Source organism: Natator depressus, chromosome 1, assembly GCF_965152275.1.
Source record: "Natator depressus isolate rNatDep1 chromosome 1, rNatDep2.hap1, whole genome shotgun sequence".
NCBI lineage: Eukaryota > Metazoa > Chordata > Testudines > Cheloniidae > Natator > Natator depressus.
Window position 1 is genome coordinate 227,560,371 of NC_134234.1, and position 26,262 is coordinate 227,586,632.

At 45.8% G+C, this 26,262-nt stretch overlaps 1 protein-coding gene across 4 annotated transcripts in view; it reads left to right on the forward strand.

Annotated features, from left to right (window-relative positions):
- The window catches only part of A4GALT (alpha 1,4-galactosyltransferase (P1PK blood group)), a 76,423-nt gene that overhangs the window by 19,327 nt on the left and 30,834 nt on the right, over nucleotides 1-26,262 (forward strand). The window contains exon 2 of one of the 4 annotated variants that reach the window (XR_012636082.1): nucleotides 9,611-10,240. The exons of 2 other annotated variants lie outside the window; for them this stretch is intronic. The gene's annotated coding sequence lies outside the window, so the exon portion shown is untranslated. Of the gene's footprint in view, nucleotides 1-9,610; nucleotides 10,241-23,001; nucleotides 23,152-26,262 lie in introns of those variants that run through there. One more of the 4 variants, XM_074936963.1, reaches the window with a different exon arrangement.

Sequence of the window (26,262 nt, forward strand, 5' to 3'; positions counted from 1 at the left end):
GGTTCCTAGAGCAGGAAATCAAAGCAGTGTCGCTCAGAAGGTAGAGTGCCACATGCTCTTCTAGGACACTGAATGGGTCAAATTGACATTTTAACCCTTCTGTATCCCTCTATGAGGAAAAAGCCTCAAACTCCTCATATTGTTTGGGTAAGGTGAGCTCCAAGCCAGTGGACATGTGTAGAGAGTCACTGGTTCAACCTCTGTAGGGAAGCAATGGATGAAGATTTTCATCTCTGAAGTCCTTTACTATCCTGTTGGGGGTTCATGCACAGCACAGTGCCTATGGTTTTAGTTTCTACGTGAATGTAGAAGGTTAAGGGTCTGCTGGTGAGTTTATTTAAGTCCACCTGTCAGTAATTACTTTATGCTCATGAAATAACATAGGTGTGGGATTCAGGCCCCTCAGCCTGGTCATTGCTGGCAGTCATGATGACCACTGACCTAGACTTTTAACTTCTCAGGACATTTTCCCACCTATACAACAGTTATAAATTCTCTCTCTCTCTCACAGGAGTATTTGAGGCCTAATTAATTAGTGTGAGAATGTGATTACTGATGAGCAGTTACGCATGAGTAGTCCCACTGACTTAAATAGGCCTATTTTTGAGCAAGGTACTATTCACTATGAGTGAAATCCTGGCCCTATAGAAGTCAATGAGAATTTTGCCACTCCTTCAGTGGAGCCAAGTTTTCATTCCATTAATCAGAGTATCAGAATCTGGCTTTTAGTATTTATAAGGCCCTTTGAGATCCCAGATTACAGGTGCTATAGATATGCAATTTATATTTATTACTATGCAACTGCAGTCACCAATTTATCGAACAGCAATGTGGTTTTAATCTCTGGAGAAAGTTATATTATACTATACCAGCCAATGTGCTTTCTTTAATCAATTTGAGCTTGTACAGCTCAATTCAGGATTGAGACTGAGCAGCACTATCCATTAATCTACTCAATCTTGGCAGTTACTTTAGTTATGACATGAGACTTTCCTGTTCACCATATAGAACATGCCAGTAGTCAGTCTGATTCTAGGGGTGGGTTTCGGTAACTATTCTAAATGTTGCTTTCACAAAGCCATATTTTTAAATGTTAAACATTTTGGAGCATGATTGGAACTCATGAAATGACATTTATAAATAAGGTCATTTCAATGTTTTTATATCATTTGGTGGGTAGTATGGAGACATGTAACTTATGACATGCTAGTCACAGGACAGCTTTGTCATGAGAAGCTGTGCATTTATGGCAGAATCATTCTATGTGGGTTTTTTTTTGTTTTTGTTTTTTTTAGGGTTGGGACTGTGGTCTGAAGTACGCTGAAGTCTTTCCATCAACGTCAGTGTGCTTGGATCAGGCCCTAGGATTTGTATTTTGTTTTTATTTTAGGATGAAGCTTACCTCTGTGCAGAACCTACACAAGGCCTATGCACCACTCAAGCCTTACATTGAGTAATATTTAAGTGGTGCAACAGGCCATATGCTGCATCTCTGCACAGGGTGAATTTCACCATGTGTGAATAAAATTCCTCCCTTCTGGTGGATTCTCACAACAGCGTTATTATCCCTTATCTCGCCCACAATGCCATGTTTAAATAAAATCACATACAGTGTAATGGAATTCTGAATTACATTAAACTTGTTTTGCGAGATAGAAAAGCACAAAAGGTGTGGGGGGGAATTGATTTTCTATGGCGATAGGTGCTGACTCCATGGGTGCTCTGGGGAAAAAAAATAGTGGGTGCTCAGCACCCACCAGCCACAACTGTTGGGCAGGGCCCTGCCAATCAGCTCTTTAGTGGCTGGGGGAGGGGCTTGGAGAGGGCAGAGAGCAGCAAGCTGCGGGCAGGCAGGGACCTCCAGGAGAGGGCATAGTGGGGCAGGAAGAGGCGGAACGAGGGCAGGGCCTCCGGGGAGGGAGCGGAGTGGGAGCAGAGCACCCCCTGGGTGAAAAATAAAAGTTGCTGCCTATGGCTATGGCCAAGAATACTAAAATACTGAGACCTATAAGCCCATAGGCCAGACTGTCCATCTGTGTGGTACTTACATGGCTCCCATTACTTTAGTGTCAGTGACACACAATCTTTCATATATTTATCCTCACAACACATCTGTCAGGTAGGGAAGTACTATCCCATTTTCATGGATGGGAAACTGAGGCACAGAGAGACTAAGGCTCAGATCCTCTCGGGTATTAAATACCTTTTGAGGATCTGGGCTTAAGTCACTTGCCCAAGGTCACAAAGAGAGCCTGTGATGGAGCAGGGTATTGCATGCAGGTGTCCTAAATCTGAAATGAGTGTCATCCTCCTTTTAGACCATCTTTCCTTTCCAGCATATTTTCAGATTTTACAAATAGGAAAAGATAAATCAATTCCTTTTACCAGACTAGAGAGGGAAGGGGGAAAAAAAGAGAGAGAAATCCCTAGAAGTACATTGGTAGTAATATTTATTTAAGACTAACTATTCTTTGTATTCAAAGAATTTTAAAGTCTTAAATACTTTAGAAGTGCCTAATTCTAAAGAGCTCTAGGCACTTATGCAACTTGTTAAAATACACAGGCTACTGATCTGCTACTTGATGCTCAATTACATATAAGGCTTTTCTTCTTTGTTATTTTATAATACAGAAGTGCAGTAGAACAGGGCAAACTCTAAATGGCCCCTTTCCATGGTGCAGTCCCTATTATGTAAGTTTATAAAACAGGGTTAGACACTTGCTTTTCCCAAATAGTTCAGATTAATATTGCCATATTTTTGTCCAATGTATTAATTTCCAAAATGACCACAAATCATGGTAATAGCAACTGAAAGACAGATATGTTCCCAATATCCTGGCACATATCCTTCCAAAAAGGTTGGTTCTTCTCATGCTTCCTTTCTGATTAAACTCAGGAACACATAATTGTGAGGGCTAAAATGTTGCTCATACTTAATGTCCCCACTGGACTGTATTAGTTGTGCAATGACTGTGCTCAGCATTGTACAAACACATACTATCTTTGCCACCAAGAGCTTACAATTCAGTTCCATATTACTAGTATCAATTTACTCACTCTTACGCATGTAGCTATTGCTACAATATCAAATTACTGTATTTCCATCCTTTCTCTCCATTGTCTCTTCCAGCACCTACCCTACATTCCATTTTAGTGTAAATATTGGCGAGGATTTGTAAATTCTGCTTGTATATGCCTTTCAGAGTCTAAGAGCTGTAAACAATAGTTTCTCCAGTTAAGGGGAACAAAAGGCCAAAGTCTACAGTCCTTTCCTGGACAAAACTCTGATCTATTCTATAATGCTCATAATCAGGACACTTACTTGTATATTCTATGGCAACATCTGTTACTCCCTAATTCTGGCCTTGGAATCTATTAAGGGACCATTGTGATCATCTAGTCTGGCCTCCTATATAACACAGAACTTCCCCGAAATAATTCCTAGAGCAGAATTTTTAGAAAAACATCCAATCTTGATTTAAAAATTGTCCATGAGGGAGAATCCACCATGACCCTTGCTAAATAGTTCCAAGAATTAGGTTATGTCTACACTACGCATCTTTTAGCAACATAGCCGTGCTGCTAAAAGGTGCACATTGTAGCCACTGTTTGCTGGCAGGAGAGAACTCTTAAAAAAACCACCTCCATTGGGGGCACAGCTGCCAGCGCTGGGGGCACAGCTGCCAGCGCTCAGGGAGGTGTTTTTGCAGCACTGTAAAGTGCCAGTGTAGACAAGCTCTTAAGCCCCCTAGCTCCAAAGGTGGAACAAGGCGGAGATTAGCACACACCCCTCTTGAAGGTATCTCCTATTGCCTAGTTTAGGTGGCACCCTGCCTAGCTTTCTGGCTTTTGTGAATCGCATTCTAAGGTGCTTATCCCTCTTCATTCATCTTATAGGGAGCCTAGGCACCTAAGGGCATGTCTACATTTGAAATGCCATAGCTGTAGTGCTTCAATGTAGACCCTGCCTATGCTGATGGGAGGGTCACCTGTCGAGGTAGGTAACCCACGTCCCCCAGAAGGCTGTAGTGAGGTCAGCAGAAGAATTCTACACTGGGGGTTAAGTTGACTTAACTATGTTGCTCAGGGGTGTGGATTTTTCACACCTCTGAGTGATGGAGCTGGGTCAATTTAACTTTTTAGTGTAGACCAGCGTAAGACAGTTTTATGGATTGCAGTGTTGTCCCTCTCATTTTCTAGGCACCTAAAAGTTAGGTGCTGTGATGTTCACCATTGTAACACCTAAAGTCCTTTAGTTGATCCCCCCTCCCCCCCCAAAATAGATCTTCAAGATATCTTCATCTGCAGCATATAGTAGCAATTCAGGAGTCTGCCTCTCCTGTCTCAGAACCCTTATCTACTGATTCATGTAAACTGAAGATTTGTGTGTATGTGGTTTGAGTTTGCATATGCATTTTAGTCACAAAGTTCAGTAAAAATTTGAATATTACCTTATTAAATTGTAAAAATAAGGCTGCTCTTCTTTTATTATGCGCATACTTCCCACCTGTTTTTTTCAGCTTTAGTTTGTCCATAGTTTTATAAATTGTTTAACTTTCTAATGAACCCTCAGCTGGAGTACAGTGTGCAGTTTTGGATACCACACTTTTTAAAAAAGATGTGGATAAACTAGAGAGAGTCCAGAGGAGAGCAACGAAATGAATAAACATTTAGAAAACCTAACCTATAAGGAAAGGCTTTTAAAAAAAAAAAAAAAAAAAAAAGTCATGTTTAGTCTTGAGAAAAGAAGATTAAGGGGGACTGGAGAAGAGTCTTCAAATATGTTAAGGGCTGTTATACAGAGGACAGTGAACAATTGTTCATGTGCACTGAAGGTAGGACAAGAAATAATTGGTGTAAGCTGCAGCAAGGGAGATTTAGGTTAGATATTAGGAAAAACTTTTTAAATATAAGGCTAGTTAAGTGCTGTAATAGATTAACAAGGAAGGTTGTGGAATCCGTGTCATTAGCAGTTTTTAAGAACAGTTTGGACAAACATCTGTCAAGTATGGTCTAGGTTTTCCTGGTCCTGCATCAGCACAGGAGGCTGGATTAAATGACCTTTTTGAGCTTTCCAGCTCTACATTTCTATGATGGGACCTGATTCTCATTTACACTATCCCCATCCCCTTTAATGTCACTGTTCTAGCAGTGTTAAGGGGGCTTAAAGTGAGTGGGAGACCACTTTAGGCCACGTTAAGAGCCATTATCACTGCCAGAATGGTACAAAGTGGGTTTGGTGAGAATCGGGCCCAAGCATGAATCTTTAGTCATCATGGAGATAACCCTTAGTTTTATATTCAAGACAAACGAGAGGTAACATGTTGGCAGCAAACTACTCTAAAAAGTTACAAGATAATTTGGTGAGGTGCTTTTAACATCAGTTTTGGGGTTTTCCAGGAGCCATGATGGAGACCTTCATGACCTGTAATTTAGATTTAAATGTTTTGAATGACCTAGTAGCTATGATGTAGATATTTTCACTGAAAACTCACTGCTTCCCGTAGATCAGAGAATAGCAAAAAGTAAACACTATAGCAAACAAAGGAGGGAAATGAAATGTTGGAAGTATTCTCTTCCATTAAGCAGTGGAAAAACACCAGGCTTTGAATATTTTATTATAATCATCTAGGAAAACATCTGAGACATCTTGGGCTCAATATGAGGAAGAATATTTAATGAAGCATTTAAAACCAACATATTACTCTGGCCTCTTAAGAATGCCTTACATGTTTATTGTACTATTCTGTCACTTTGAGTATATTATGCTTTTCTGCATTATGGAAATACTTAACTGATAGTCTCCTATGCCTCCCTCCACAAATGGCCAATTGGTTTGATAGCGCTTAACTAACTGTCATGGCTGAAGTTGACGCAGGTATATACACCCTTCTTTAGTAGTTTGGAATGCGCTTTTTAGCATGTGGGCCCAATGACTATTTCGGTTAATGCTGAAATAAGTTATTGCACCTCTGTGTGTGCGGAAATACACTACTGAAAGCATTTTATAATGGAAAACTCTCCCTGGTACTTGCATTTTTGAGATGGGCAAATTTCAGAAGACTAGATTGCCACAACCCTTACTTAGCCACATAGGGGTGTAATCAGTGGTGAGCTGGAGCCGGTTCACACCGGTTGTTAAATTTTGAAGCCGGTTTAGAACCGGTTGTTAAAGGGGTGGGCAAACTCCGGCCTGCGGGCCACATGCGGCCCGCGGGACCATCCTGTCTGTCCCGCCTGAGCTCTCGGCTGGGGAGGCTTCTCTGTGAAATTTTACTCACCCGGCAGCACTCTGAGCCTTCGGCGGCATTTCGGCAGCGGGTCCTTCACTTGCTCCGGGCCTTCAGCAGCACTTCAGCAGCGGGTCCTTCAGTGCCGCCGAAGGCTCGGAGCAACTGAAGGAACCAGTTCTTCAGCTTCTGGCAGCTCATCACTGGGTGTAATCCCCCCTGGTGTGCCAGAGACCTCCTGGATTATGATCAGAGGGACTGGGCGGACCTTGCGGCACTCGGCCAGAACATAGGGCTGCCTGCTCTGTGTGTTCCCTGTCGTGTGCTCCCAGAGGTGAGGGCAACCTTGCTTTCTATTTCTCTCACTTTCCTTGAGTGGGCCGGCAGGAGACTGCTCCCTGCCTGCCCCTGGGCCTCTGGAACTTGTCACTGGGCCCTTACCCCATAAGCCACCCCTGACACGCCCAACCTGAGTCAGCTGCACAACATCCTGCCTATGTGTCTCCCAACCATGCCCAAAAAGCATCTGTACACACTTGTGCTTCATACTATCCATTTCCTCGCCCTTATGGCCTGTCCTGACATCAGGTGGTGGGCCCTGCTGCCACCTGAGGAAGGTGAGGAATCCCACTGCGCCAATCTGTACTCCACTCTGGTTACATGTCCTGCCAGGGATATTAGTTTGATGGCTCCTCCATGGAGCCATAAAAGAGGCATTAACTCCCCTGACACCTGTTCCTTCTGCAGTGAGAGGGTGACCCTGGCACATATCCATGTAGGTTGCATCAGGTTGCAGCCTCTGTTTTAGCTGCTGCTGCTCCTCTTTATGAGGTTCTTGCTGCACTTCTTCCCACACCTCCTCATTTATGCACAACCCATCTGTGGCCCTCCTCATCAATCTCCTCCAATCTCTCCGCCCCCCCCCCCCCAAGCGCCAGTCCAGTCCCAGCCATGCTGGGCCGAGTCACCGCCACCACCCTGAGCTGCCAGGCGGGCCCCGGCCATGCTGGGTAGCGCTGCCAGGCCCCCACCCTGAGCCTCCAGACAGGCCCCGGCCTGAGCTCTGAGCCAAGCCACCAGCCACCCTGAGTGCCGGGCCAGCCCCCAGCCAGCCCCAGCACATGGCCGAGCTGCTGCGGCCTCACTCCCTCTCCAGACCCTCCCGGCCACCTCTGGCTCACCGCATTCCCCAAGGAGGAGGGACAAGGTGAGCAGCAGCAGGCAGGCAGTGGGGGTCTTGGGGAAGGGGAATGGCCACCATGGTCCAGGTGTCCAGCAGCAGGGTCCAAGCTCTCCCTGTCCTATTACACCTACCGCCGGTGGCCGTTCATCATACCACGAGGAGGAAGCTGGATGGGGGAGCAGGGGTACTCTGCAACTGTGGGGCCTATTTCTAGGCTCTTATCCGATCATGTCTCTGGGCAGAGTTTCTCTGGGCAGTGTCCGCTGGCTCCTTAGATACCTGTGAGGATCAGTGGGTGTTGCTTGGGGGTTCTCTGCTCAGAGTTCCCCTCTGGATATCTTAATTTTAACTTTTAACATTCACTCCCATCCTTTGTTTTTTTTCATTTGTTGTCCCCAGTACTAACTAACTTGTGGCCTGGGTCCAGTGGCTCCTCCCCCTCAGTTGAGGAGGCGGGCCTCTAGCTTTGGGCAGGCCAATCCCACCTGTCCCAGTACCTGCAAATAGTACAGAGGAGTAAGCCCCTGTTTATACTCTGGCACTAGCTGTGGCCGTGAGACCTGGGATGTCAGCTGGCTACTTTCAGTAACAGGATGGCTTGCCTTTGGGCTGGAGAGCCCGGGGCTAAGCCAACCTGACTATAGAATGGGCCCCACTTGAGAGGAATCAGGTGATTCCTGTATAAAAGGAGCCAGGCCTAAGTAGTGATAAAGTCCAGCTGGGCAAAAAACAGAGGGAGGTTCCTCTAAAAGCAGGATACACAGAAAGTGCTGGTGGGAAAGCCCAACAAGAGAAAGGAAAGGAAAGGAAAGGAAATCACCGTTACTATAGTTGTTCAGGCTGTAGGGAGAAGGAAGGTTCCTGCGGGGCCCTAAATTGGCAGAGGAAAAGTCTCTTGTCAGGGAGGCCTGGGAGAGACCCTGACTAAAAGCAGGGAAGAGGATGAGGAATAGCCCCAGAGAGAGCAGAAGCTTCTGTTGTGTTAAAATACTTTTGAACTTTTAGTTGGGGAGAACTGTGACCTGGCCGAAGAGGTAAGTCATGGGATGAGTTACCAGGCAGAGAAGCTGCCACAGCACTAGAGCAACTGAGGGCGCACCTAGGGGTGAGTAGATACATTTATACTCTCTCCTGGAAGGAGTGGATGGAAAGACAGGAAATGGGAGTAGTCCTGGCTCCACCCCACCTAATTTCCCTGCCAGTGTATCTGATCAGGAGCTCCTCCATGTAAAAGGGGTGAAGTAACTTACAACCCCCTTCGCAGTGTAACCAGAGAGAGAGAGGAGTGAGTCATTTCCACTCCTGAGGCATACAACTACATCCCCCACTCATTCTGAGCAGATTGTAAAATTACAGTCTATCTTTTAAGGTTTGGAGTTGGGGTTTGGTTTAGTCACCAAAAGTCTGGGATCACAGTGAGTTTTACGCTATTCTGTGAGCATCCCCATTGATTTTGGTGGGACTACTCAAGCTGTAAGGAGCTATCCAAATAGGAGTGACACAGGGTGGTCCTAGATGCATTCAGAATAGTCTAAATCTCTCAGATCCGGAAAATGGGCTGCAAATTCCAGGACAATAGGCTTTCTTGTGATATTTTCCACTTCTAATTCAGAACCATAAAACTATTTGTGCAATAAGACATCGCTAACATCATCGTTTGCTGTTTATTTCATATGTCCTAATGAGAGTGAGTGTTTCATGTCCTCACTAAATCATCTTCACTATTCTTAGATTGATCATATAAAATCTGTCTAGGTTTTTATACCATGTCTATCACCATGGTCTCAGAGTGTGAGAGTGGCATCCTAATAAGTCTAGAGCCCAAGTCATTGAAACCTAGCAATCCCAACAAATCCTTTTGATCTGATAGTTTGTAAAGTCCTTGACAATATGGGACTATCTCATCTTATGTTTGTCCAGTTCCAAGGATGCTGTTGGTTCTCAACAAATGATTCTAATAATAGGTATCTGGGTTTTAATTTTTATTTCAATACATTATGAAATAAATGTAATCCGCACACCTCCTGGGTGTGGTGCTCTGTCCCATTTAGTGGCACGGAGACCACTTAGTCTACACTACGAGTTTAGGTCGAATTTAGCAGCATTAGATCGATTTAACCTTGCATCTGTCCACACGACGAAGCCATTTACTTCTACTTAAAGGGTTCTTAAAATTGATTTCTGTACTCCTCCCCAGGAGAGGATTAGCGCTGAAATCGACCTGGCAAGGTACTACAATTTGGGGTAGTGTGGTCGCAATTTGACGATATTGGCCTCCAGGAGCTATCCCAGAGTGCTCCATTGTGACCGCTCCGGACAGTGCTCTCAACTCAGATGCACTGGCCAGGTAGACAGGAAAAGGCCCGTGAACTTTTGAATCTAATTTCCTGTTTGTCCAGCGTGGCAAGCTGCAGGTGAGTGCAGATCTCATCAGCAGAGGTGACCATGATGGAGTCCCAGAATCGCAAAAGAGCTCCAGCATGGACTGAACGGGAGGTACTGGATCTGATCGCTGTATGGGGAGATGAATCCGTGCTATCAGAACTCCGTTCCAAAAGACGAAATGCCCAAACATTTGAAAAAATCTCCAAGGGCATGAAGGACCGAGGCTATAACAGGGACCCGCAGCAGTGCCGCATGAAATTTAAGGAGCTCAGACAAGCCTACCAAAAAAACAGAGAGGCAAACGGCTGCTCGGGGTTGGAGCCCCAGACATGCCGCTTCTATGATGAGCTGCATGCCATTCTAGGGGGTGCCCCTACCACTGCCCCACCCCTGTGCTTTGACTCCATCAATGGATTATCACGCAACAGGGATAAACATTTTGGGGACGAGGAAGATAGCGCACAGCAAGCAAGCGGAGAAACCCTTTTCCCTGAGAGCCAGGAACTGTTTCTCACCCTGGACCTGGAGCCAGTACCCTTCGAACCCACCTAAGGCAGGCTCCTGGACCTGCCAGGCGGAGAAGGAACCTCTGGTGAGTGTACCTTTGTAAATATAATACATGGTTTAAAAGCAAGCGCGTTTAATGATTTGATTTACGGCCAGTACAGCTACTGGAAAAGTCTGTTAACATGTCTGGGGATGGAGCAGCAATCCTCCAGGGACATCTCCATAAAGCTCTCTTGGATGTACTCCCAAAGCCTTTGCAAAAGGTTTCTGGGGAGGGCAGCCTTATTCCGATCCTTCATGGTAGGGCACTTTACCACGCCAGGCCAGTAGCACCTAGTCTGAAGTCATTGCATAACAAAGCATGGCAGCATATGGTCCCGGTGTTTGCTGGCATTTGAGCAACATCTGTTCTTTATCTCTCTGTGTTATCCTCAGGAGAGTGATATCATTCATGGTCACCTGGTTGAAATAGGGTAATTTTATTAAGGGGACATTCAGAGGTGGTCGTTCCTGCTGGGCTATTTGCCTGTGGCTGAACAGAAATCTTCCCTGCTGTTAGCCACGCAGTGCGGGGAGGGGTGAAGCAATCATTTGGTGAAATGTCCCTTGTGATCCACCAGTGCTTGCAGTACCATTGAAAAGTACCCCTTGTGGTTTATGTACTCGCTGCCTTGGTGCTCCGGTGCCAAGATGGGGATAGGGGTTCCGTCTATCGCCCCACCGCAGTTAGGGAATCCCATTGCAGCAAAGCCATCCACTATGACCTGCACATTTCCCAGAGTCACTACCCTTGGTAGCAGCAGCTCAGTGATTGCGTTAACTACTTGGATCACAGCAGCCCCCACAGTAGATTTGCCCACTCCAAATTGATTCCCGACTGACTGGTAGCTGTCTGGCGTTGCAAGCTTCCAGAGGGCTATCACCACTTGCTTGTGAACTGTGAGGGCTGCTCTTATCTTGGTATTCTGGTGCTTCAGGGCAGGAGAAAGCAAGTCACAAAGTTCCATGAAAGTGCCCTTATGCATGCAAAAGTTTCGCAGCCATTGGGAATCGTCCCAGACCCGCAACACTATGCGGTCCCACCAGTCTGTGCTTGTTTCCCAGGCCTAGAATTGGCGTTCCACGGCATGAACCTGCCCGCTTACCACCATGATGTCCACATTGCTGGGGCCTGTACTTTGAGAGAAGTCTGTGTCCATGTCCTCATCGCTCTCCTCACCGCGCTGCTGTCGCCTACTCGCCTGCCTTTGCAGGTTCTGGCTCTGGTTCTGCATATACTGCTGGATAATGCACGTGGCGTTTAGAATGGTCATAGCTGCCGCAGTGATCTGAGCAGGCTTCACGCTTGCCGTGGTATGGCGTGAGCAGGAGAGCACCGTGGCAGCAGAAGCGGCGGGCGGATGATGATGCTAACAGCAATATGGCGCCCGCACCGAAAAAGGCACGAAACGATAGTCAGCCGTTGCTTTCACGGAGGGATAGGGGAGCAAGGGGTAGGCTGGCAGCAGACAGTGCAGTACAACTGCTAGCTGTCATCGTCTCCTGGGTGCTCGCAGTGCTGCTGGCTGGGAGAGCAGCCTGAAGCAGAATGGCCCCCTCAAGGATTGAACTCACAACTCTGGGTTTAGCAGGCCAATGCTCAAACTGCTGAGCTATCCCTCTGCCAATATTCCAGGCAGGACTGATTTTCCATTAGACAAAACTTAAAGAAGAGAATAACCTGAGTCTCTCCCATGTCTGCCCAGTCGCCCCTGACAGACCTCACCTAGGCTGGCCAAGAGCACCCAGGAGATGACGATGACGGCTACCAGTCGTACTGCACCATCTGCTGCCACACGGCAATGAGCTGCTGCTGCTGTGTAGCAATGCAGTCCCGCATCTGCCGGCACCCAGGAGACGTACGGTGACGGTGAGCTGAGCGGGCTCCATGCCTGCCGTGGTATGGCGTCTGCATGGGTAACCCAGGAAAAAAGGCGTGAAACGATTGTCTGCCATTGCTTTCCCGGAGGAAGCGGGGGCCTGACGACATGTACCCAGAACCACCTGCGACAATGTTTTTTGCCCCATCAGGCACTGGGATCTCAACTCAGAATTCCAATGGGCTGAGGAGACTGTGGGAACTGTGGGATAGCTACCCACAGTGCAACACTCCGGAATTCAGTGCTAGCCTCGGTACTGTGGACGCACTCCGCTGACTTAATGGTCTTAAATGGGGACACACACAATCGACTGTATAAAATTGATTTCTAAAAAATCGACTTCTATAAATTCAACCTAATTTTGTAGTGTAGACATAGTCTTAGAGAGAGATTAATGAGTCTGCTGTACAGCCTTAGCTAAGAGCCATAGGACTAATGCATTTAGCTCCAGAGGTCCCAGGTTCAATTTTGCCCACCGATGACTAGGATCTGTTGGTGTTACAAGTGAGGGGCTGCAGAACAAGTGAGGTGCCTCCTTGCCTCCACTCAGGATGGCAGGTGAACTCTGGGTCTGCACTGACCCAGGACTGCAACTGTGAGTGGGGTGCAAAGAAGGGATGGGCACGTTAAAGGGACTTTTAGATTGCTGGACTTAAGAACCTGAGGGGAAATGGACACTGTCCAACTTACTTGGGGGTGGGTCTTCTGGTCATGGTTTGTGTTTATGAACCCTGTTTGCAGTGTTTTCCCAAATTAATGCTGAATTATTTCCCTCCTTTTATTAAAAGTTTCTTTTCTACACTCAGACTCTGTTCTTTCAAGAGGGGAAGTATTGCCTCTCAGAGGTGCCCAGGGGTGGTGTGTAATTTTCCCAGGTTACTGGGTGGGGGCTTGAGCCGGTTCTGTGTTGTATCAATGGAAAGGAATCCCTAGATGTTGATCCCGGCTCTGGTTACTGCTGGCTCTGCCTGGCAGAAGGGTAATATAAATACATGCTACATTTCATTACAAAAGATAACCATCAACAATATACAGCCAAGTCTGAGGTGAATTGCCCTCTGCTGGTAAAGACACAGTAAAATCATACAATTTAGGGCAAGAAATGAAGACAACTACTACAGTATATCTAACCGAAACTGCAGAGAGAAATTAGGAAGACAAAGAATATTATCACCCCATTTGGAATTTAGCTAGGACACCATGGCCAACATTCTTCTTATTAGCCAAAGTACTGAGGGATCTTAAAAGACCACAAAAAGTGAGAAAGAACTTAAAAAAAAAAATCTGAAAAGCAACTCCTCTGTCAGCATATTTCTTTCTATAACCATGTGTGGTCATTGGATAGGTATTGACGCTGACAGGAGAGTGCTATTTCTTGGATCTACAATATTACTTGGCAAGGTTGTCCTTTAAGACTCCAATTCAAATGCTGACCTAGTTTAGCTTGTATGAGATGTACTGCCACCCTAGATCCTATGGCAGCAGACATGCCAGATTTCAGTCAGAATTGGAACACTGGCTTGGTATGATAGTGATGGACTGAGTCTTTGCTTCTAGCCCCTTGGCATGAGACAGTGTGTGGTTATGCTGCCCCAGGAGGCACATCCGACTCCTTTGCTTGGAAACTTCAAAGGAGTGTCTGCCATATCCATTCCCTGGTCTTATGTTTGGGGGCAAGTGCTGGGCGTGTAGCTACTGTTTTCTTCTAAGTGCCTGCGCTGAGATGCAGGAGTGAACGTGTGTTACACTCATGCATGGTTGCGTTAGGCCTGGATACAATCTGGCCCATGATAAATAGTGGAGTCATTCCATAACAGATATTGGACTAAGTATGACGTTGAACAGTCATGTATGAAACAAAGTCAATGGATTTTTTTTTCCACATCAGCAAACTGCCAGCAATCTCAATGATATAGCAAAGTATGTAGATTAAGGGGAACTGTGTATGGCCTCTATTCTATTCTTTTCTTTTCCTTCCCCCCCTACAGAGCATTCTTTCCTAGGTATCTGGCTGGTGAATCTTGCCCTTATGCTCACCATATTTGGGGACAGGGACCAGGAATTTTCCTCCAGGGCAGATTGGAAGAGGCCCTGGAGGTTTTTCGCCTTCCTCTGTAGCATGGAGCACAGGTCACTTGCTGGAGGATTCTCTGCTCCTTGAAGTCTTTAAACCACGATTTGAGGATTTCAATAGCTCAGACATAGGTGAGAGGTTTTTCGCAGGAGTGGGTGGGTGAAATTCTGTGGCCTGCGTTGTGCAGGAGGTCAGACTAGATGACCATAATGGTCCCTTCTGACCTTAGTATCTATGAATCTATGAATAGATGTTAATATATTTTCACAACACCCTTCTGAGGTGAGTGTGGTGGTATTCGCTCTATTTTACAGATGGGGAGATGAGGAACAGATCTGTTAAGGTAAATGTCCATTAATTTTGGATGTCCATTTTGAGATGCCTAGTAGGACCTGACTTTTCAGAGCACTTGATTATACAGCACTTTATAACTTCAAAGCTCAGCTCCCATTGACTTCAGGTTCAGCTGTGAAAGCTTAGCAAATCAGACCCTCAAGTTGGGCACCTGGAAAATGAGGCACACACAATTAGGGGCCAATTGTGAAAAGTTTGATTTAAGTGACTTGCCACAGAGTGCCCATGTGATGCTGGGCAGAGGTGGGAATAGAATCCAGTTCTTCAGAGTAGTATTCAATTGCCTTAACTGTGAGACCATCCTTTTTGTTCTTGTAATTCCCTGAATCATTCGCTACTCACCTACCAATTACTGCAGCAACAAATGACAACACATGCCTTCACTACACAGTCCTGATTCAGGCCCAGAACACAATCCATTGTGAGCACTGAGTCAGGGGTTCTATGCAAAAACAGTATTGCACAGACAACCTTAATTCTGGCTCTTCCTAACAATTAAATGTTTGACTTGGCAACTCAATATTATTTTAACATGTGTAATATCCTCGCTTTTAAAAAAAAAATTAAAAGCAAATTCCATCATGTGTAATCACACTGATCCCCACATTGGTCATCAGCAGGGTTGGAACTAAATGCTGTTTGAAGTTGTTCCAATGGAACATTTTTTCCTTTGGAAAAGTCTGATTAATTGAAATCTAAGCATTCTGTGGGAGTATGTAAATTTTGACAATTTAATTTAGAATAAGATACAAACAAAATGTGCGTTGATTTGTTTTGTTTCTAAATGACTTTGTTTTACATTATACCTAAAATATAAAATAAATAACCATTTTAAAAGTAAAAATAAAACCAAAATGACTTTATTAAAACAAAATGTTTTGCTTGACCTGCAACTATTTTTTTTTTTTTAAGTTTCATTTAGTGGGAAATTTAGAATTTTCAGTTTTTAATTAGAATGGTGCATGTTTTTTTTTTTTTTAAATGTCAGTGCAATGGAAACTCCAGTTTCTGACTAACTCTGGTTCAAGGGTTCTCAAACTGGGGGTCAGAACCCCTCAGGGGGTTGCGGGGTTATTGTGTGGGGGTCACGAGCTGTCATCCCCGCACATTGCTGACAGCTGGAGCCCTGCCATAGCTTAGGCATAGCTTGACTTCTATATTTGGGGGGGCCAGCAGCATGCAGGCAATGGGACCATGCATAAGATGATTAAATTCTACACCTACCCAAGGCTTGCAGTTTGGTGGGTCAACACCCCTTCTGTTCCCCCAAACTATGCCTATGCGTGCATGGAGATGACAGCTGGAGCCCCTCCAGTGCAGCTCCACCTCAACCCCGCTTTGCCTCCAAAATTTAAAAGTGTTTAAATATTAAAAAATGTATTTTTAATTTATGGGGGGGTGCACTCAGAAGCTTGCTGTGGGAAAGGGTCACCAATACAAAAGGTTTGAGAACCACTGCAAGCTTGAACCATTATATCCACAGCACAGAGCTCTGCCATTGAGCTAAAGCAGCAACTGATAGCAATAGCAAGTTGTCATCATGTATATGGACCAGCACTAGAGGGGAGTGAGACAAGTACTTTGCAGGTGGGTTTCACAGATATTTGCAGACATCAGAGGGGTTGTGAGACTCCGCACCCTTGGGTTCCATTCCAGGCTCTGTAGGGGGAATGTAGACAGTGAAAGAATCTCTTGTGTCTGGACTAGCTAACAATCAATGCTGTCAGTAGCTGAGCAGCACTCTCCGATTATATGAAGGATAATCTTTCACACTAAGAACAGAAGCCAGGCTCGAGCAAGAGGGGGAGAGACGTCTACTGGGCACAATGTTTCCTGCCCCACACTTGATTCCTGCCCTGTAGCCTCCAGCCTGTCCCTGTTCTGTCTCTTATTCCCTTTTGGCTCCTTATACCAGACCCACTGACCTCACCTAATCAGCCCAGGTCTCCACCCCACAGACTCCTAATCCCAGTCCCCTTTCCCAGCCAGTCCTAGTCTTCTTCACTAGGACCCCCCATCCGAGAATCACTTTTCCATCCCAAGCTCCTCATCCCAGTCTCATCTCCTCCTCCCCACACAGACCTCTTAGTCCAGTCTTCCCCACTGGCTCCTTGTCTGATCTCAGTTCATTCCTGGTTCCCAGTCTGTCTCCTTGCCCAGTCAGGCGCACAGGAGAGTCGTCTCCTCTTAGTTCCTGTGTTGAATACCAGTTACCAACTCCAGCCAGAATAAAAATAATTCACCAAATTTAGTTATGCGAGCAGCTGCTTTTTAGAGCATCATAAGCAGAGAGGTATACAAATCATATACAGTTATCCCAGTTTAAGTTCAACTGAGGGCATCTTAAGGAAATCAGACCATGAAAAATTTTCTTGTCTCTGGACTAGCTAGCAATCAGTGCTATCAGTGGCCATGCAGCACTTCAACTTTCAGATCATACTTGACTTAGTCTTTCACGCTGAGAACGGAAATCCGGCTAGATCAAGGTATGTATCAGAACATAAAAATGGCCATAAGGGTTCAGACCAATGGTCCTGCAAGCCCAGTATCCTGTCTTCCAACAGTGGCTGGCTTCAGAGGGAATGAACAGAATGGGGCAATTAGTGGTTGATCCATCCCCTGTCATCCATTCATAGCTTCTGGCAGTCAGAGATTTAGGGACACTCAAAGCATTGGGTTGTATCCCTGGCCATCTTGGCTAATAGTCATTGATGGACATATCCTCCATGAACTTATCTAATTCTTGTTTGAACCCAGTTATACTTTTAGCCACAGGTTGACTACATTGTGTGAAGAAGTACTTCCTTATGTTTGTTTTTAAACTGCTGCCTATTAATTTTATTGGGCGATCCCTGGGTCTTACATTATGTGAAGGAATAAATAACACTTCCTTATTTGCTGTCTCCACTCCAGACATAATTATATAGGCCTCTATCGTATTTCCCCTTAGTCATTTCTTTTCTAAGATGAACCTTCCCAGTCTTTTTAATCTCTCCTCATATGAAAGCTGTTCCATACCCCTAATCATTTTTGTTGACCTTCTTTTTACTTTTTCCAGTTCTAATATCTCTTTTGAGATGGGGCAACCAGAACTGCGCGCAGTATTCAAGGTGTGGGTGTACCATGGACTTATATAGTGGCATAATCTTTTTCTGTCTTATTATCTGTCCCTTTCCTAATGGTTCCTAACATTCTGCTAGCTTTTTTGACTGCTGATGCACATTGAGCAGTTGTTTTCAGAGAGAGCTATCTCTCTTGAGTGGTAATGGCTAATTTAGACCCCATTATTTTGTCTGTATAGTTGGGATTGTTTTCCAGTGTGCATTAGTTTGTATGAAGACATAAGCCTCAGCTCAGCCAAATAACAGATGAGCAGTAAATTGTCAAACCAGAGCTTTTTTCCCTGCTTCCAACCAAGCAGCGTGAATTATCAGTCCAACTCTTGCGAGGGCTACAGAACAGAGATATTGACAGTAGTTATTTCCTTGTGTGCTACAGATTAAAAAACGCAATTAAGGCATTGTTTGTTAGCTGGGATGTGTGGACTTCTAGCAACCTAACACAACTATTTACAAGGGTGGCAAGAAATGGGCTGTAGATTGCTATGGCAGGAGTCGGTGTGTAATGATCTATTCCTGTACTAATAAACATAGAAACCAGTTAGCAATAGCAAGAGACCATGGCAGCGGGAAGCCTGGGGCATTATTTCCCCAAAGGTTTTATGTGTGATGTGGTTTTTCATCTGAGATACATACAAACAGAAACCTATCGCAGGTACCTTAAAGATATTGAGAGCAGCTGCTAAGCCTTGTAACCAGGCCATTCAAGGTAGACATGCAGCATCATGTCCTGTCATAGAATCATAGAATATCAGGGTTGGAAGGGACCTCAGGAGGTCATCTAGTCCAACCCCCTGCTCAAAGCAGGACCAATCCCCAACTAAATCATCCCAGCCAGGGCTTTGTCAAGACTGACCTTAAAAATATCTAAGGAAGGAGATTCCACCACCTCCCTAGGTAACGCATTCCAGTGTTTCACCACCCTCCTAGTGAAAAAGTTTTTCCTAATATCCAACCTAAACCTCCCCCACTGCAACTTGAGACCATTACTCCTTGTTCTACCACTGAGAACAGTCTAGATCCATCCTCTTTGGAACCCCTTTTCAGGTAGTTGAAAGCAGCCATCAAATCCCTCCTCACACTTCTCTTCTGCAGACTAAACAATCCCAGTTCCCTCAGCCTCTCCTCATAAGTCATGTGTTCCAGTCCCCTAATCATTTTTGTTGCCCTCCACTGGACTCTTTCCAATTTTTCCACATCCTTCTTGTAGTGTGGGGCCCAAAACTGGACACAGTACTCCAGATGAGGCCTCACCAATGTCGAATAGAGGGGAACGATCACGTCCCTGGATCTGCTGGCAATGCCCCTACCTATACATCCCAAAATGCCATTGGCCTTCTTGGCAACAAGGGCACACTGTTGACTCATATCCAGCTTCTCGTCCACTGTAACCCCTAGGTCCTTTTCTGCAGAACTGCTGCCTAGCCATTCGGTCCCTAGTCTGTAGCGGTGCATGGGATTCTTCCGTCCTAAGTGCAGGACTCTGCACTTGTCCTTGTTGAACCTCATCAGATTTCTTTTGGCCCAATCCTATAATTTGTCTAGGGCCCTCTGTATCCTATCCCTACCCTCCAGCATATCTACCTCTCCTCCCAGTTTAGTGTCATCTGCAAACTTGCTGAGGGTGCAATCCACACCATCCTCCAGATCATTTATGAAGATGTTGAACGAAACCGGCCCGAGGACCGACCGTGGGGGCACTCCACTTGATACCGGCTGCCAACTAGACATGGAGCCATTGATCACTACCCGTTGAGCCCGACAATCTAGCCAACTTTCTGTCCACCTTATAGTTCATTCATCCAGCCCATACTTCTTTAACTTGCTGGCAAGAATACTGTGGGAGACCGTGTCAAAAGCTTTGCTAAAGTCAAGGAACAACACGTCCACCGCTTTTCCCTCATCCACAGAGCCAGTTATCTCGTCATATAAGGCAATTAGATTAGTCAGGCATGACTTGCCCTTGGTGAATCCATGCTGACTGTTCCTGATCACTTTCCTCTCCTCTAAGTGCTTCAGAATTGATTCCTTGAGGACCTGCTCCATGATTTTTCCAGGGACTGAGGTGAGGCTGACTGGCCTGTAGTTCCCAGGATCCTCCTTCTTCCCTTTTTTAAAGATGGGAACTACATTAACCTTTTTCCAGTCGTCCGGGACTTCCCCGGATCGCCATGAGTTTTCAAAGATAATGGTCAATGGCTCTGCAATCACATCCGCCAACTCCTTTGGCATGTCCATATCATGTCCTTAGTGGGGGATTGAGTTAGGATACCAACTGGGGGGCGGGGGGAGATGAGAAGCTAGACAGAAAGGGAGGGTTTTTTCTTGCAGTTGTGGGAGAGAAGTAGATGGTGAAAGTCTATAAAAGGCTCATATAAGAATCCAAACATATTGCTTATCTGGAACAACTGAACCGTTTTGGTTTGCTTGTCACTAGCACAGCTATAATTCCTCTCAAGCTCACGCTGCAGTTATGCCAGCGCTGACTTGGTAAAAGCCCTGTTTTAGAAAAAAGCCCTGTTTTAGAAACAAATCCTCAGCTGGCATACACTACCTGCAGATCAATTGAGGATCTGGCTTGCAGTTCACTGCCCTGTTTTCAATATATTGTGGTGGTTTTCTTTTAAAAAACCAGAGAAGTAAGATGCTGCTATATTGAGCAAAGGCAGGAAGGGAGATGCTTTTTCTCACCCTTCCAAAATGTTATGGGGAGGTGGTCTTTTCAGAAGAGAGATTTTGCTGTTCTCTCTCAAATCATCAGGAGAGTAAGACCTTGTTTACACTAGAGAGTTTTGTTGACAAAAGTTATGTAAAAAGAAAAGGAGTACTTGTGGCACCTTAGAGACTAATAAATTTATTTGAGCGTAAGCTTTCATGAGCATCCTATGAAGTGAGCTGTAGCTCACGAAAGCTTATGCTCAAATAAATTTGTTAATCTCTAAGGTGCCACAAGTACTCTTTTTTTTTTTTTTTTTTTTTTTTTGCAGATACAGACTAACACGGCTGCTACTCTGAAAAAAGTTATGTAGACACGCTCAAAAAGCGCTATAACAAAAGTCGGTATTGCATGTTCACACTCGCTCCCTCTGTCGGCAGAGCGCGTCTGCAGTTGGGGCACTATCATCAACAGTGTGAGCAATGCACTGTAGGTACCTATCCCACAGTCCAGCTCGACACCATCTGCCGCTAGGTCTTGTGGGAAGGCGGAGCAGATTGCAGCGCATCTTGGGACCGGGCTCAATGTCCCAGCATTCCATGGGCTTCCGGCTTTTTCACTACATTTTTCAATGGCCCTTGTTTTCTTTGCACCCCGGCATCTTTGTGAGAAGGGATGGATCCCACATTGCTCTGCTATGCTCTGATAATTGTCATGAAGACATCACAGATGGCAGTGCAGTTAATCACGAAGTTCCTAACTGAGCAACTCTCCCAGTTGCCTGACATGCTGTGTGATATGGATAGGAACATATGCTTTTGGCATTCATGGAACAGCTGCAGATGGTGGACTGTTGCTTTTGGGCTCGGGAAATAAGCACTGAATGGTGGGATAGTATCGTCATGCAGGTCTGGGATGACGAGCAGTGGCTACAGAACTTTCAGATGCGGAAAGCCACCTTCCTGGAACTGTGTGTGGAGCTCACCTCAGCACTGTGGTGCAAGAACTTCCGAATGAGAGCTGCCCTCTCAGTGGAGAAGCACGTGACAATTGCTGTGTGGAAGCTGGCAACCCCAGACTGCTACCAATTGGTCACAAATCAATTTGGAGTTGGGAAGTTGACCATTGGGGCTTTATTAATACAAGTGTGCAGGGCAATTAATCACATCCTGCTATGAAGGACCATGACTCTGGGAAATGTGCGTGAAATAGTGGAAGGCTTTGCAGAAATGGGTTTCCCTAACTGTGGAGGGGCGATAGATGGCATACATTGCAAGTTTGGCACCAGACCACCTTGTGACAGAGTACATCAATAGGAAGGGGTACTTCTCCATGGTGTTGCTTGTGGATCACGGAGACGTTTCATTGAGATCCACGCAGGGTGGTCCAGGAAGGTGCATGATGCACGCATCTTCAAGAACACCTGTCTGTACAGAAATCTGCAAGCAGGGACTTTCTTTCCAGACCAGAAGATTACAGTGGGGGATGTTGAAATGACCATAGTGATCCTGGGAGATCCGACGTACCCCTTTCAGTCACGGCTCATGAAACCTTACACGGAAAACCTGCACAGCAGTAAGGAGCAGTTCAACAGGCTGAGTAGATGCTGGATGACAGTGGAATGTGCCTTTGGCAGATTAAAGGCGTGCTGGCGAGGCCTTTATGGCTGGTTAGACCTCAATGAGGATAAGAGTCCCATGATCATAGCCGTATGTTGCATAATCTTTGTGAATCTAAGGGTGAAAGGTTTGCTCAGGGATGGAGTGTTGAGGAAGACTGCTTGGCTGCTGATTTTGAGCATCCAGATACCAGGGCTATCAGAGGGACACGGGGGTGCAAATCAAGTCAGGGAGGCTTTGAAGCAACACTTTGAAAATGAGAACCAGTAATGTATATCTCTGTGATTGGTCCTGCATCGTTACATTACATGTAGTTTTCCTAGGAGGCAATGGTGAAATTTGGGGCCTTACGTTCCAGTAATCAAATGATTAAACTGCCTGTGTATGTATTGGTAGTGCCTGCTATCTCAGTTTGTAGGAAACAAATAAAGATGAGTTATCATTCAAAAACTTTGCTTTTCTTTCACAAGAAACAGCACGCGCACACACACGCTTGGTGGGAAAGAAGGTGCCAGGGAAGGGCAAACTTTCAGAGCTGTGTGTAGGTCCAGCTATCATTTTTAAAGTTGTGCAAGGGGGCAGAGTGAAAGGGAAACCGAGACGTCCCAGAAAGCGGGAAGGACTGTGCAGGTGGAATTTGGGGGAGGGGCATGGAAGAGAGTTCTGAATGTGCTGCAAGGGAGGGCTTGCACGCATCTGCTCAGTCTGCAACCTTATTAAGGACTTCAGCATCTGCGTTTGCTCCCCCATGACTTTAATCATCCGCTCAATAGCATCCTTAACAAACTCCTGATTTTCTTTTCTGTCCTGCCTTTCAGCTTCCCTCCACTCCTTGTGTTCCCTTTACTCTGCATTGGAGAAGTGCAATACCTCCCGGAAAAGGTCTTCTTGCTCCACTTTATCTGGTGGAGATGCTCGGCTGGGGTGTATGGGGTGTTCCTCAAGGCTACATCTGCTGAAGCACAAGGAACAATGCACAGAAGCATGATTGTTAAATTCATGCACAGCATTGAAACATTTCAGTAAAATACACCTCTGGTAACATAACAATCGCTTTCTCACTGACCCTTGGCAAGCACACATCTCGGCGAACACCAAAAGCATGGTGAGTGTTGGCTGTGGGGGGAGTGCTCTACATGGGGAAAAGAGCACTCAGCAAGGGTTACGTTGCAGCCGACTAGGGAAAAAATTCAAAAATTCTCCCACGCTTTTCCACAGGCAGGGGTCATTGTAGCAGATATCTCACTCCTGAGGGTAAGCAGGGAAGCAAGGGCACATCTACTACATGCTTGTGGCTTCCACCCTGGTCCCTATGCCGCTTGCCTGTGTGCCACTCTGGTCCCTGCACAAGTGATTGCCGAATGGCGTGGGAAAGTTTCCTACAATGGGGGAAGGAACAAAGCAATTCTGCCAAGGATCCCTCGGCAGAGGATTGCCAATTACCTCCAGGAAAATTTCCTGGAGATCTCTCTGTAGGATTCCAGTGAGATCTGGTCGTGCATCAACACCCCGTTCCGCTGTACTGATTAGCTGCACAGGGATATGTCCAGCACACAGAAACATAGCCAGCCTTATACATTTCTATACCCTGAACCCATCTCCGCACTACACAAACCACAGCCACTTACCAGGAGTCTCCTCTCCTGCTTCTTGCTCGCTGGAGAGCAACTGCTGAGACTGGCTAGACAGTTCTGGAGTGGTGAACAGTTCCTGGCTGCCTGCCCCACTGGGCGACCCCACCGGGAGCTCCACAGTGTCGTCTAACTCCACCTCTTCATCAATGACTTTGTCCTCTGGGTTAGGTCCTCTTTCCACTGCTTCTAGGCCCACCGAAGTATCCACAGGGCTCTTGGCAATTGGAGGTGGGATCGCCACTGAGGATAGTGTCCAGCTTCTTGTAGAACTGGCAGGTCTTAGGCGCAGCACTGGAGTGACAGTTTGCCTCCCTCGCTTTATGGTGCGCCTGCATCAGCTCCTTTACCTTCGCTCCGCACTGCAGCGTGTCCTGATCACAGCTCTTTTTGCACACGCCTTGAGAGATCTGTCCGTAGGTATCAAAATTCCTACGACTCTAGTCTAGCTGGGACTGCACAGCCTCCTCTCCCCATATACTGAGCAGATCCAGCAGCTCCGCAGTGGTCCAAGCAGGAGAATGTTTGCTGCAATAAGCTGCCATGGTCACCTGGGAAGATGCAATGAGACCTCTCCATGCCAAGCCAACAGGAAATGGAATTTCAAAAATTCCCAGGGCTTCTAAGGGAGACGGGTGGATGGATGTTACCTAGCTGCAGGGCAGTGGAGTTCAAACTGCTGACCAAAGAGGTCAGGATGGTCATTGTGGGACACCTCCTGGAGGCCAATTAAAGCGAAAAAATCAAGCATGGTGACTACATTGGCACTTTGGCAACAAAAATTTTGCACAAAAAGCCTTATGTCTCTCATCAGGGTGGTTTTATTTTGTCACCAAAACAGGGCATCTTTGCTGCCAAAAGTTGCATCGCAGCATGTACACCTTTACTGTTTTGTTGACAAAACTCTAGTGTAGACTGTGAATTTGGTTGCAAGGTAGGGGTGTGTGTGTGTGTGTGTGTGTGAGAGAGAGGCAATGGATCAAAATCAACCTCTGTGCCATATTGCTAATTTTCACTTAAATTATAAAAGCTTTGAGGAAGGGATTGTCCTCTCATCACATGTTCTTTGGTAGATTTTGGGTCACTGAGTCTTGTTGGCATTTTTTCCAGTGCCATTTTGATACGGACACTGAGAACCTGTGGTGATGGCACCTCCATCTCGCTGAAGGAGGAGAAATATCCTGGCCCTGTGTGGAACTGAAATGACCCTTTTTTCTTTTTCTTCCCCTCTTCCCCCCCGGCCCCCCCCCCCGAAAAGGTTTAATCTGGAGTCCTGCCCAGTACTCCTCACACAGTGGAGGGTCCTGCAGCTCCTGTGCTGTGGGGCTGGCTCTCCACTCCAGGCGTTGCAGCCTCCGGGGTTGCAGTGTCACTCAGGTTTGGGTCCACGCTCCCAACTGGATCAAATTTGTGAGAGTGGAGTTATGACCTGGCTCAGGGGGTTGCAGTGCCTGTCACTCACATTTGTCCTACCTGGCCTCCCATCATCATGACAGCTGGGTTAAACCTGAGTGGTGTTGGGACCCCAGAGGTTGCAGTACCTGGAGCAGGGAGGTGAGCCCAGCCAGCCCCATGGAACAGGCGCCACAAGGAGCTGCCACATGACTCTTCGAAACATTTTGGCAACCCAATTTTGGGTCCTGACCCACTGATTGAGAAACCCTGTTGTAGGCTATAGTCTGTAAACCTGCCTTTATTTGTCCAACATACTGTTCCTGCCATTCAGAAAATCATGCTGATAAATCCCCATAGATTTTTTTTTTAAAAAAATGTGTTTGCAGTTCTCTTTAATTGTATGTGAGGTACACGATTAGTTTTTGCTTGTCATTATTACTGATGCTGTTATAAGCAGAACACCTGTATGCATCTGATATTACCTGTCATGATGATTCCTTGTGAACATTTCATAATGCACCAGTGAATAACATAAGCTAATGCAGTACGAAATACCAAAGTTGTTGTTCACAGTACTAATTGTGTGATGCAGGGGAAGAGAAGATTGCAGGTAATAAAGAGCTTGTGATCAAAATGTAAAAGAGGCCAGGAAACACATGCAAGCACCATCATTTTAGACTAACAGGTAACTGTTTCAAATGTACAAAATGGGATGAAAGTTGAGGGGCTCCTGTAACCTTTAGAGACTTGTATCAACCTAACTACATACCCCCGATTGTTTAGGTGACTACGGTAACTCTTTCACTTTCTGCCTTTGATTATTTTGTGTAGTTTTCTGTGCACCATCCGTGTGCTTGTACTCTTAAATAGTGACTTTGTAAAAAAAAAAAAAAAAAAAAAAAAAAAAAAAACACCACATTTGTGGAGTACTGTGTTTATTGTCTCTCACTGCCTTCTGCCTGCAATACAACAAAATAGAGGACAGACTGCCATTGACTTGAAAGTGCTTTGGATCAGGCCCCAAAGAAAAAAAGAGCAGTAATATGTTTAGTTTTTCAAATTTGTAATGGCTTCTCCCTCTCTCCCTCCCCCCCCCCCCCCCCGCTTTCAGTGTTGGAGATAAATGTAGAATGTGCAGATTTGCCAAAATATAGTAATAGACAATTTGGTCATTTGGAATATCTCCATGT